We start from the raw sequence: 11312 nt of genomic DNA on the forward strand, positions 1-11312 counted from the left end.
ACAAGAATCTGAATTCATGCATCCTGCCCTAAGGAATCTGGATTTACGCATCCCCACAGTTGCGTGGGACACTTTTATAAAATCTTGTTGGTTCTGTTTCCCTAAAGAACCAAGGGGAATAGGAGTAAATGACTGGATGGATGCAGAGTTTCTGTTTGAGTGATGGAAACATTTAGAAATGGATGGTGGTGATGGTAGCACAATACTGTGAATGCAATTAATACCACTGAATTGTATATCTGAAAGTGGTTAAAATGGGAAATTTTATGTTGAGTATGTTACAATAAACTTTTTGTTTTTTAAAAAGGCAGATGTCAACCCATAGTCCCATATAGAGGCAGCCACCTGAATCCCTCACACACTCCTCACTCCCTCCCACCCCCACCCCCACCACAAAGGAGTTTTTATTAAGGGCAAGGAATGATCAGTGACACAGATGTGAAAGGAGACAACTAGCTGCCCTTAAGGTCCAAATGAAACAGGTGTGAAATCTGTGTTAGTGCCAGTGAAGGCTGAGGCTGCAAAGGGCACCAGAACACTTTGTTCAGGTTTAAAACTGAAAACAAATCTCAAGCCCTTTGCACCTGACTGTTCTATTTGGGACCTTCCTCCGCCCCCCACCTCCACTCCCCTTTACTTAATGTCTTATCCTTCAGGTTCCAATTTAGAAGTCACTTCCTCTGGAAAGCCTTTCCAAACCCTCCAAAGTTGAGTTAGATATAATAGTACCAGCTAACATTACTGAATGCTTACCATACCCTAGGCATCTGCTAAACACTTTAAAAGTGTTATTTGATATAATTCTCACCGTAGGACAATGAAGTAGGCACTATTATTATCCCCATTTAAGATATGGTAACTGAGGCTTAGAAAGGCTAAGTGGTTGAAAGCAGTATCCAAACCAAGGACAGATCAAGGGGTTAATTACCCCTACCATATCCTTCCTCTCAGGGTTTCCTTAATCCTCTGAATTATAATTGCCTATTTAAAGCACCTTCTTCTCACAACTGCTGGTGTTAAGGGAAAATAAAAATTTAAAAATAAAGGTTAACTCTCTCTGTTGAACATAAGGGAAAAGACTGCCTCCTCCTTCCCATCTCTCTTAGTATTTACTCATAATTGTAAATTCTCTTTGTCCTTTGAAATGTATGTAAATGTGAAGTGTAGGTAAAAGGTTAAATAAACCTTTAGCAAATTTTACCACTAAAGATGCCATCTCAAAAAAAGAAGCCCTATCTTTGAAAAGTCCCTACCTCCTAATTTATTGGGAAGAAGTTATTAGCATCATTTTTAGGGGGCTCCTGGCTCCAAATTTTAAAACAGCTCAGGTAATAAAGATGTATCTCAAGAATGTGTATATAATGGGTTGTATCTGCTTAGCCACATAAAAATAGTAAGTTCTCTTTCTGTCTTCGCAATTTCCTGTAATGTAGCACATCCTGGTTTATGCTTATTCAATAATAAAACTGTTTTTTTTTTTCTTTTTTGTGCAGAGATTTTCTGGGCTGGGATAAGATTTGATTTTAATTATATTTCCCAAACACCAGCTCCTTAAGAGCAGGAACAGTATCTTACTTTCTCACTTACTATCATTTAACACTGACTGACATGAGGGGCATTTAATAAATACTGAATGAATCAAGATATTTAAATGGCACATGTGTCTTAAGAGAATTAAGAGCAGTCATATCTCTTTACACTATGGAAATTTTGATGGAGTTATTCATATATAGGACATGGAAAATTTCATGGCATTGACATTTAAACTGAGGCTTAAAGATGTTCCAGGAAGAATCTGTCCTGAGAGTTTGGGGAATGGTGAGAACTAAGATATCAGATGAGAGGCATTTGTAAGGGGGAGAGAACTTTCCACATAAAAGCCAGGTTTGTTCCTTAACCAAATTTCCTCTTGCCTGTGGCACAGGTGCTAAAGAGAAGCTAAACCACTAAGATTAAATCTAAAATATCTGGGAAAAGCAGCACAGCTTTAAAAATATTAAGCTCCACTATCCTACAATGCCACAAGGTGGGGATATGACTCCAGGAAAATATTTTTGCTTTCTGTGCTTTGTGTTTCTGTGGCTATTTTTCTATTTCTGTTTCTGTTTTTCCTTTTTTTACTAGTTTATTTTTTTCCATTATCATTCTTCCTTACCTGAAATGATTACTAGTCATTTTCACCACTAGTCATTTTCACCGGACAGGAAAACAACAAAGTGAAAATAAGTAAATTATGGTAGATTAACATGATGCAACACTATTTTATTTGTAGCTATTTTAAGTAATATCTATAAAGATTGTAGAAAATTGTGGTTATATATATATAGACACACACACACATAATGCAAAATTTCTCATTTTAACCATTTTTAAGTACACACTTCAGTGGTAATAATTACATTCACAATGTCGTGCTACCATCACCACCATCCACAACCAAGACTTTTTCATGACCCCAAACAGAAAGTCTGTATTAAACAATGACTTCCCATTCCCCACTCTCTCTGGCCCCTGGTAACCTCTAATCTACTTTCTGTCTCTATGAATTTGCTTATTGTAGATATTTCATACAACAGACTCATACAGTATTTGTCCTTTTGTGACTGGCTTATTTCACTCTATAATAATCAAAACATTAATTTTTAATTACAAAATTGTGTGTATATTATGACTAATAATGAAGTGCAAAAAACTAAGAGAAAAGGATTGAGAAGTAATATGCAAAATAAAATTTTTAGGATTATGTGAAATTATTTTTATCTTATTCAAAAATGTTTTACACTTTTTACATGTGTTCAACAAAATATTACATCATATTTTCAACTAAAACAAAAGGGCCCAGAATGTGGTTAAAATGGGAAATTTTGTGCTATATATTTGTTACCACAATAAAAAGTTAAAAAAAAAAAAAAACTTTTAAAAAAAAGGGCACAAATGCTTGGGGAAAAGAAAGTATTTATTTGTTTAGGTGGCAAGATTATGGATATATTTTCTTGTGTAAAATTTCAATTTGAAGTATTTGAGGGGAATAATAAATATCTTATTTAAAAAGGACAGGTAATGAAATTTGAAAATATATATAGTTTGTAATTTACAATAGCATCAAAAAACACCAAATACCTAAGAGTAAGTCTAATGAAAGATGTGCATGACAACTACAAAATATTACTGAAATAAATTAGAGAAGGCCTAAATAAATGGAGAGATAAAAATGGAACACAGAGCCTGGAACTTATATAGTCACTCAATTTACAACAAAGGCACCATTACAATCAGTGGGAAAAGGATAGTCTTTCAACAAATGATGCTGGAAAAAAAATGAACCTTGACCCTTACCTGATATTAAGCAAAAATTATTTCAAAATGGATCACAGGCCTACATATGAGAAAAAAATGAATAGAACATTTTCATGATGTTAAGGTAGGCAAAAATTTCTTAAACAAGGCATAAAAACACTAACCATAAAAGACAAGACTGATAAATTGGACTTCATTAAAATTAAGACTTGTGTTCATCAAAGGATACCATAAGAGCCACAGACTCTGCATTTTACAGCATGGTTGCTGTGCTGGTTTGAATGTATTATGTCCCCCAGAAAAAGCCATCTTGTGGGGCAGACATATTAGTGTGGATTAAGTTGGAACGTTTGGATTAGGTTGTTTGCATGGAAATGCGCCCCACCCAACTGTAGATAACTCTGATGAGATAATTTCCATGGAGGCATGGCCCCACCCATTCAGGGTGGGCTTCGATCAGTGGAGCCATATAAATGAGCTGACAAACAGAAGGAACTCAGTGCAGCTCAGAGTGACATTTTGAAGAGGAGCTACAGTCAAGAGGGATGCTTTGAAGAAAACACAGGAACCGCAGATAAGAGCGAGTTTGAAGACGGCCGCTGAAAGCAGACTCTTGCTCCGGAGAAGCTGAGAGAGGACAAATACCCCAAGTGCAGCTGAGAGTGACATTTTTGAGGAACTGCAGCCTAGAGAGGAACATCCTGGGAGAAAGCCATTTTGAAAACAGAGCATTGGAGCAGACGCCAGCCAGGTGCCTCCCCAGCTAACAGAGGTTTTCCAGACACCCCTGGCCATCCTCCACTGAAGGTACCTGATTGCTGATGTGTTATTTTGGACACTTTATGGCCTTAAGACTGTAACTGTGTAACCAAATAAACCCCTTTTATAAAAGCCAATCCATCGCTGGTGTTTTGCATTCCAGCAGCATTAGCAAACTAGAACAGTTGCTATACTTCAGTAAAAAAAGGTTCAAAAAATGGCCAAATGAGAAGACTTCTGCTTCCGGAAAAATGGGGAAATACTTGCCTCTATCCTTCCCATTAAGAACTGCTAGAATCCCTAGACATTATATATGAAACAAATATAAGACAACTGTGTTAGTATGAAGCTGTTATTTACTGCAGGAAAGGCCATGTTCTTTTAATCCATTCCTGTGGGTGCAGACCTAATGTAGATGGGACCTTCTGATTATATTATTTCAACTGAGATATGACTCACCTTATTCAAGGTGGTTCTTAATCCTCTTATTGGAGTCCTTTATAAGAGAGTTAAACACATACAGAAGCTAAGAGATAAAGTTAAGAGAAGCTCACAAAAAAGCCCCCCAGAGAAACTGAGAGGACCCACAGAAAACAGAGAGGAAGCCATTGAAGCCAGAAGCTGAAGGCAACAAAACCAGGGAGAGAAGGACCAGCAAACACTACCCATGTTACCTTCCCATGTGACAGAGGTTGTCCTGGATGCTGGCGGCCTGTCTTCAGAGTCCAGGTATCATCCTGTTGATGCTTGAGGTGGACATTGTCACAGCCAAAGAACTGTAAATTGTAAGTTAATAATTGTCATTGTAAAAGCCAACCCATTTCTGGTATGTTGCATTCCAGCAGCTTTATCAAACCAAATGATGACTTTGAAAGTAAAGAGAAGATAGACTTAAGGACCCCAGGACCTGAGGAATGCCACAGCAATGAGTTCTCTCGGTTTTGTTTTTACCTCTTCTTTCCAGCCATATCAATGGGCACAGACGAAAAAGAAAAAAAGCCCGAAGGAAAGCCTGATCTCTGTAGCAAAATGTCAAAGTAAGGGGCAACCTTGAAAGACAAAACTCTTAAACAACAACCACTCTACTCCAGTCAAACACCAAAGAAAAAACTGCAACCCCGCCCTCACCCCTGACACCAAGGGCCAAGTGGGAAACCTAGAATTTCACCTTATCCAGGCTGTACCAAGAAGCCCCCAATCCCTCTGCTGGGCAGCATCAAAGAAGGTGGAAAGGAGCAGGGACTTTCATCTCTGCTGAGTGATAGTGAGGCTGCCTCATCCCCACCCTGTGGTGTGTGTCAGTGGTGAACACATAAAGAGCCTGACTTCCACCACCACCCAGCAGTAACAAGGAGCACTCCCCCATTGGTCAATGGGGCCATGTGGGGAACCTGGACTTCTACCTCTAGCTGGCAGTAAAGAAGTGATGCCTCTCTTCCTCCCTTCCACCACTGGAGTGGTGACAGAGGGGGTGCTGCTATAACAAAATTTAACTAAGATCCAGAGTCTCGTAACTATAATATCCAAAATGTCCAGGTTTCAATAAAAAATCACTCATCATACCAAGAACCAGAAAAAAATCTCAATTTGAATAAGAAAAGACAATCAACAGATGCCAATATCAAGGTGATATGTTAGAATTATCTGACAAGGATTTTAAAGCAGACATCAAAAAAGCCAAACAGAAATTTCAGAACTCAAAAAATACAAAATGAAAATAAAAAACTCAATGGAACCCCACCTCATACCATACACAAAAATTGACTTAAAATGGAACAAAGACCTACATATACGAACTAAAATTATAAAACCCCTAGAAGAAAACATAGGGTAACATCTTTAGGACCATGCATTAGGCAAAGGATTCTTAGATTTTATAACAAAAGCACAAACAAAATATAGATAAAGTAGATTTCATCAAAATTAAAAACTTTTAATCATCAATTGATATTATCAAGAAAGTGAAAAGACAACCTACAGAATGGGAGAAGATATTTGGAAACCATATATCTGATAAGGGCTCAATAGCCAGAATACATAAGGAAATGCTACAACTCAACAACAAAAAGACAAACCACCCAATTTAAAAACGGGCAAAGGCAACTCTGCAAATAAACTCACTACCCTCCCCCCTACATGGGACATGACTCCCAGGAATGAGCCTGGACCCGGCATCTTGGGATTTAGAAAATCTTCCTGACCAAAAAGGGGAAAAGAAATGAAACAAAATAAAGTTTCAGTGGCTAAGAGATTTCATATAGAGTCAAGAGGTCATTCTGGAGGTTATTCTTATGCAGTATATAGATATTTATTTTTTAGTTTCTAGTGTATTAGAATACCTAGAAGGAAATACCTGAAACTGTTGAACTATAGTCCAGTAGCCTTGATGCCTGATGATGGCTGTGTAACTGTATAGCTTTTATTGTGTGACTGTGTGATTGAAAACCTTGTGACTGACACTCCCTTTATCCAGTGTATGGGCAGATAAGTAATTTTAAAAAAATGGGGGTGGGGGTATAAAGGTTTTGGAATGTTTTGGGTGTTCTTTTTTATTTTTATTACTTTTTTCTGGAATAATGAAAATGTTCTAAAATTGACTGTGGTGATGAATGCACAACTATATGATGATACTGTGAGCCACTTATTATATATTTTGGATGGGTTATATGGTGTGTGAATATATCTCAATAAAACTGCATTTAAAAAAAAAGAAAAAAAATAGGCAAAGGACCTGAGTAGACATTTCACCAAAGAAATATCTGATAAACACATGAAAACTCAATACCATTAGCCATTACTGAAATGCAAAGCAACATCACAATGATATCACTTCACACCCACCAGAATGGCTATTATTAAAAAAACAGAGGGCTACGGGGTATGGGTCAGGATATCTACAGTGATGGGAAATTCAGTTACAGAAATTCAGAAAAGAGGACTTAACCGACTTTTAACAATGGATGAAAGTGGGAAAGTTATCAAAAAACTATCATCAGGCCCAGATGGTGTTACAAGTTACAAAAAATCCTTGATGAAGAAGAAAGATCTTAAGCAACATGATGGATTCAGAAACTCATGAAAAGAGGCCACTGATCATAACATCTTCAAAACAAGATATATTACCTCATATTACAAATGCTTCTGGAGCAAAGCATTACTTTTGTGGCTGTTGCACAGCTTTCAACAATATAGCAATCATATTTCTTATTCAGAAGGTCCTCTTTTGGCAACAGCTACACTGAATCAAAATCTGGGATGCAGTACTTTAGTTGAGAAGGGATGGACTCTGAAACTTGTTTCATGGACTCCTTCCCCCATTAATGTAGAAGACAGCTACACTGGCACTTATGTTTGGTCTGTATGAGGATTTTACTTACCTTCTCCATAAGCATGTCAGCACCCGAGAGTGAGTCTGCAACACATAACGTGGCGGCACTACTCACTAGGACAATAGAAGCAATTTTCACTCCATTTGAAAGGGTTCAAACAATGCTTCAAGACCACTGGCATCAAGAAAATTTATAAACACTTATCAGGCTTTCAACGCACTGAAATCCCATGGGATTGGAGAATATTATCAAGGTTGGTGCCCAGTCTTTTCTATAATGGATTCAGCAATGTCCTTTTTATTGGCCAGTGAGGTCTCCATTATCTACTGCAAGGACCCACAGTGCTCATTTGGTCAATGATTTTATCTGTGGAGGTCAACAGGATGCTATGTTGAGATTCTCAAAAATTCACATGCAGTCTCAAATTGGTGGAGAATTATAGGCTTTCCCCCAAGGTTTTACAAAAAATCTGGCTAGAACAGACAGGAAACAGATAAAACTTTTCAGAGGTGACCATCTGAATTACCATCTATACCTCATGTTTTGGGGTATAACCAATGTGACTTATGAGTTCATGTTAATAATTGTATGAAAAAATCATTAGTTAGGTAATATTTACCAACTGAATAGATCTTCTAAGAAGAATGCAGTTTGGCCTGGTTCCTAATTGGCCACCTAAAAATTGACAGTATAAGTCCAGGGAACAGTCAATTATGGGCAAAGCTGTTTTCCTGAAGTATCAACAACAGAATAAAAGGTTTTAATAGGAAATTTTAAAAAACAATAGAAAATAACAAGTGTTGGAGAGGATGTGGAGAAATCAGGACCCTCGTGCATTGTTGGTAGGAATGTAAAGTGGTACAGCCACCGTGGAGAACAGTTTGGTGATTCCTCAGAAAGTTAAATAAAGAAGTACCATATAACCTAGCAATCTATTTCTAAGTATATACTCCAAAGAACTGAACACTGGGACTCAAACAGATATTTGCACACTGATGTTCATACCAGCATTATTCACAACTGCCAAAAGCTGGAAGCAACCCAAGTGTCCATCAGCAGATAAATGGATAAACAAAATGTGGTATATACATACAATGGAATATTATTCAGCCATTAAAAGGTATGAAATTCTGATACATGCTATAACATGGATCAACAGTGGAAACATCATGTTGAGTGAAATAAGCCAGACACAAAAGGATAAATATTGTATGATCTCACTTACATGAAATAATTAGAATATGCAAATTCAGAGTCAGAAATTCGAGTACAGGTTACCAGGGGCAGATGCAGGGGTGGGGAATGGGGAGTTAATGCTTAGCTGGTATAGGTACTTACTGTTTGGGGTGATGAAAAAGTTTTGATAAGGGATGGTGGTGATGGTATCACAACATGATGAATGTAGTTACCATCACTGAATTATATACTCAAAAGTGGTTACAATGGGAAATTTTAGGTTGTATATATGTTACCAAATAAATACTTAAAAAAAAAAAACAAAACATAGAACTGAACAACACACAGAGTGAACCCTAATGTAAAATTGTCTTTAGTTAATATAATTGTAATTATATTGGTTCATCAATTATAAAAGGGAAAACTGTCTGTGTGTGTTAGGGGGTGGTTTATGGGAAGTCTGTACTTTCTGCATGATTATGTTGTAAACCTACAACTGCCCTTTAAAAAAAAAGTTGCAAAGGTAAAATAGAAAAAAAAATCTCAATGGATTTACTCAGCAACAGAATGGAGAGTACAGAGGAAAGAATCAGTGAACTTGAACTTAGAACAACAAAAATTACCCAATTTGAACAAAGAGAAAACAGACTGAAAAAAAATTCTATAGCTCCAGTGACCTATAAGACCATAATAAAAGATTCAACATTCATATCAATGGAGTCCTGGAAGGAGAGGAGAAAGCAGGTAAAGCTAAAAATATACTAGAATGGCTGAAAATTTCCCAAATTTGGCAAAAAGACATTAACTTACAGATTCAAGAACCTGAGCAAACCATAAACAGGATAAACCCAAAGAAATCCATGCCAGGACACATCATAGTCAAAATTCTGAAAACTAAAAATAAAGTCAAAATCTTGAAAGCAGTAAGAGAGAAACAACACCTTACCTAAAGAAGTGGTACAATATTTTTCAAATGCTGAAAGATGAGAACTGTCAAGCTAGAATTCTATATCCAATGAAAATATCCTTTGGAATGAAGGAGAATCAATGCATTCTCAGGTGAAGAAAAACGAAAAGAATTTGTCACCCGACCTACCTTTAAAAAATGGCTAAAGAAGTTCTAACAGAAAGGAAATGATAAAAGGAATCTTGGAAAGAAGGAAGGAAGAAAGGGAGGGGGGAGGAGATGAAGGACAATAGAAAGAGCAAAAATATGAGTAAACACAATAGACTTTCCTTCTCTTAATTTTTCTAAAGTATGTTTGATGGTTGAAGCAAAAACTATGACATTGTCCGATGTGGTTCTCAATTACATTAGAGGACATATTTAAAACAATTATATCATAAATGGGAAAGGGTAAAGAGATGTAAAAGGAAGTAAGATTTCTAACTCAACCTGAACTGATAAAATGTTGATACTAGTAGATACGGTGTCATGTAAAATCTAGAGTAAACACTAAAAAAGTTATCAGAGAGATATACTTAAAAACACTACAGAGATATACTCAAAAACACTGTACAGATAACAATTTTATGTAGATAAAATGGAATTTTAAAAATGCACAAGTGAAAAATCTCTCTTTAAAACCCCATTTATCTAGGATTTCTTTTTACTTATGTGGGTCTTTACTTCTCCTTAATGGGTAACTGGCCCTAATCAGAAGGAAATCTACCCTCAGTTAATACAATAGCAGCAGTCATTAATACTGTATTATTGAAAAGCAGATAGAATAAGAGATACAGTATAAGATAGTATTCTTAGGAACTGTATCCATAAATGAAAGCAAATCCTAAAAGAAAATCCTATAAAGTTTTTTAAAATCCTAAAAAAAAAAGTTAACTGAATTCTTGCTTTAACTACTACAGATTTTTTTCTTTATTGATCATATTCATAGGCACTCATGTTCCAAGAATAACTTCAACAGTAGAAATAATAATAGTCTATCAGATTAACCCTGTTTATTACCACCCCAATGTTCAGTTACTCAAACATATTCCCTGGTTCTTGTAGTCAAAACTCTCTCGAGAGTGTGACAAAGACTGACAAGCTATTCAGCAAATCATTTATATTTTTTCCTCTGGGCACACCATTAGGCCACATTTCCCAGCCTCCCTTAAAGTTCAGTATGCCCTATTAATGAGTCTGGTCAATGGAATATGGATAGAAGTCTTGCTCATAAAACCTTCCCCTGCATGAATGTCCATTGATGCCCCTCATCTAGTGGCCAGATGTGGAGGATCTAGTGGCAAGGACCATGAAGAGGCCCCAGGAATCATGAAGCCACTAGTTGTAAAGAGCCTATGTCCCTGAATCACCGCTGGCAAAAAGTTGAGTCACCTGTGGAACTTTTTTTTTTAATAAACAAACATTTTATTGTATGAAGCCACTGAAATTTTAAGTTTTTGTTGTTGTTATAGCAGTTAGCCCACCTTGACAAATAGAGGGTATATATGTTTATCATGCTTCCTTTATCTGCTCATCTACAACTGAATTCACTAGGGAGTTAGTTGTGATAACTCTTTAGTGACCCTATAAAAAGAAATTTGCCAACTGCTAATTTTAAGTTCTTTTCACCCTGCCTTCCCTTGCTGATCTATTCCACTGAATTTTTGAGAATCCTTTGAAGTTCAACATTGAGAGTTAAAATCCACTTATTGCTGCTTTTATAGGCTCATGGTCAAGAGAACTTGTCATTTCACATCCCAATTGGCATTTAGGTAAATGGCAAATACACAGGTTTCAATTTCTAT

At 36.6% G+C, this 11312-nt stretch overlaps 1 pseudogene; it reads left to right on the top strand.

Annotated features, from left to right (window-relative positions):
* Window positions 1-6911: 6911 nt before the first annotated feature.
* On the top strand, window positions 6912-7977 carry LOC119531324 (annotated as a pseudogene).
* The last annotated feature ends 3335 nt before the right edge of the window (window positions 7978-11312 follow it).

The sequence above is a fragment of the Choloepus didactylus genome, chromosome 4 (genome assembly GCF_015220235.1).
Source record: "Choloepus didactylus isolate mChoDid1 chromosome 4, mChoDid1.pri, whole genome shotgun sequence".
NCBI classification, from domain to species: Eukaryota; Metazoa; Chordata; class Mammalia; order Pilosa; family Megalonychidae; genus Choloepus; species Choloepus didactylus.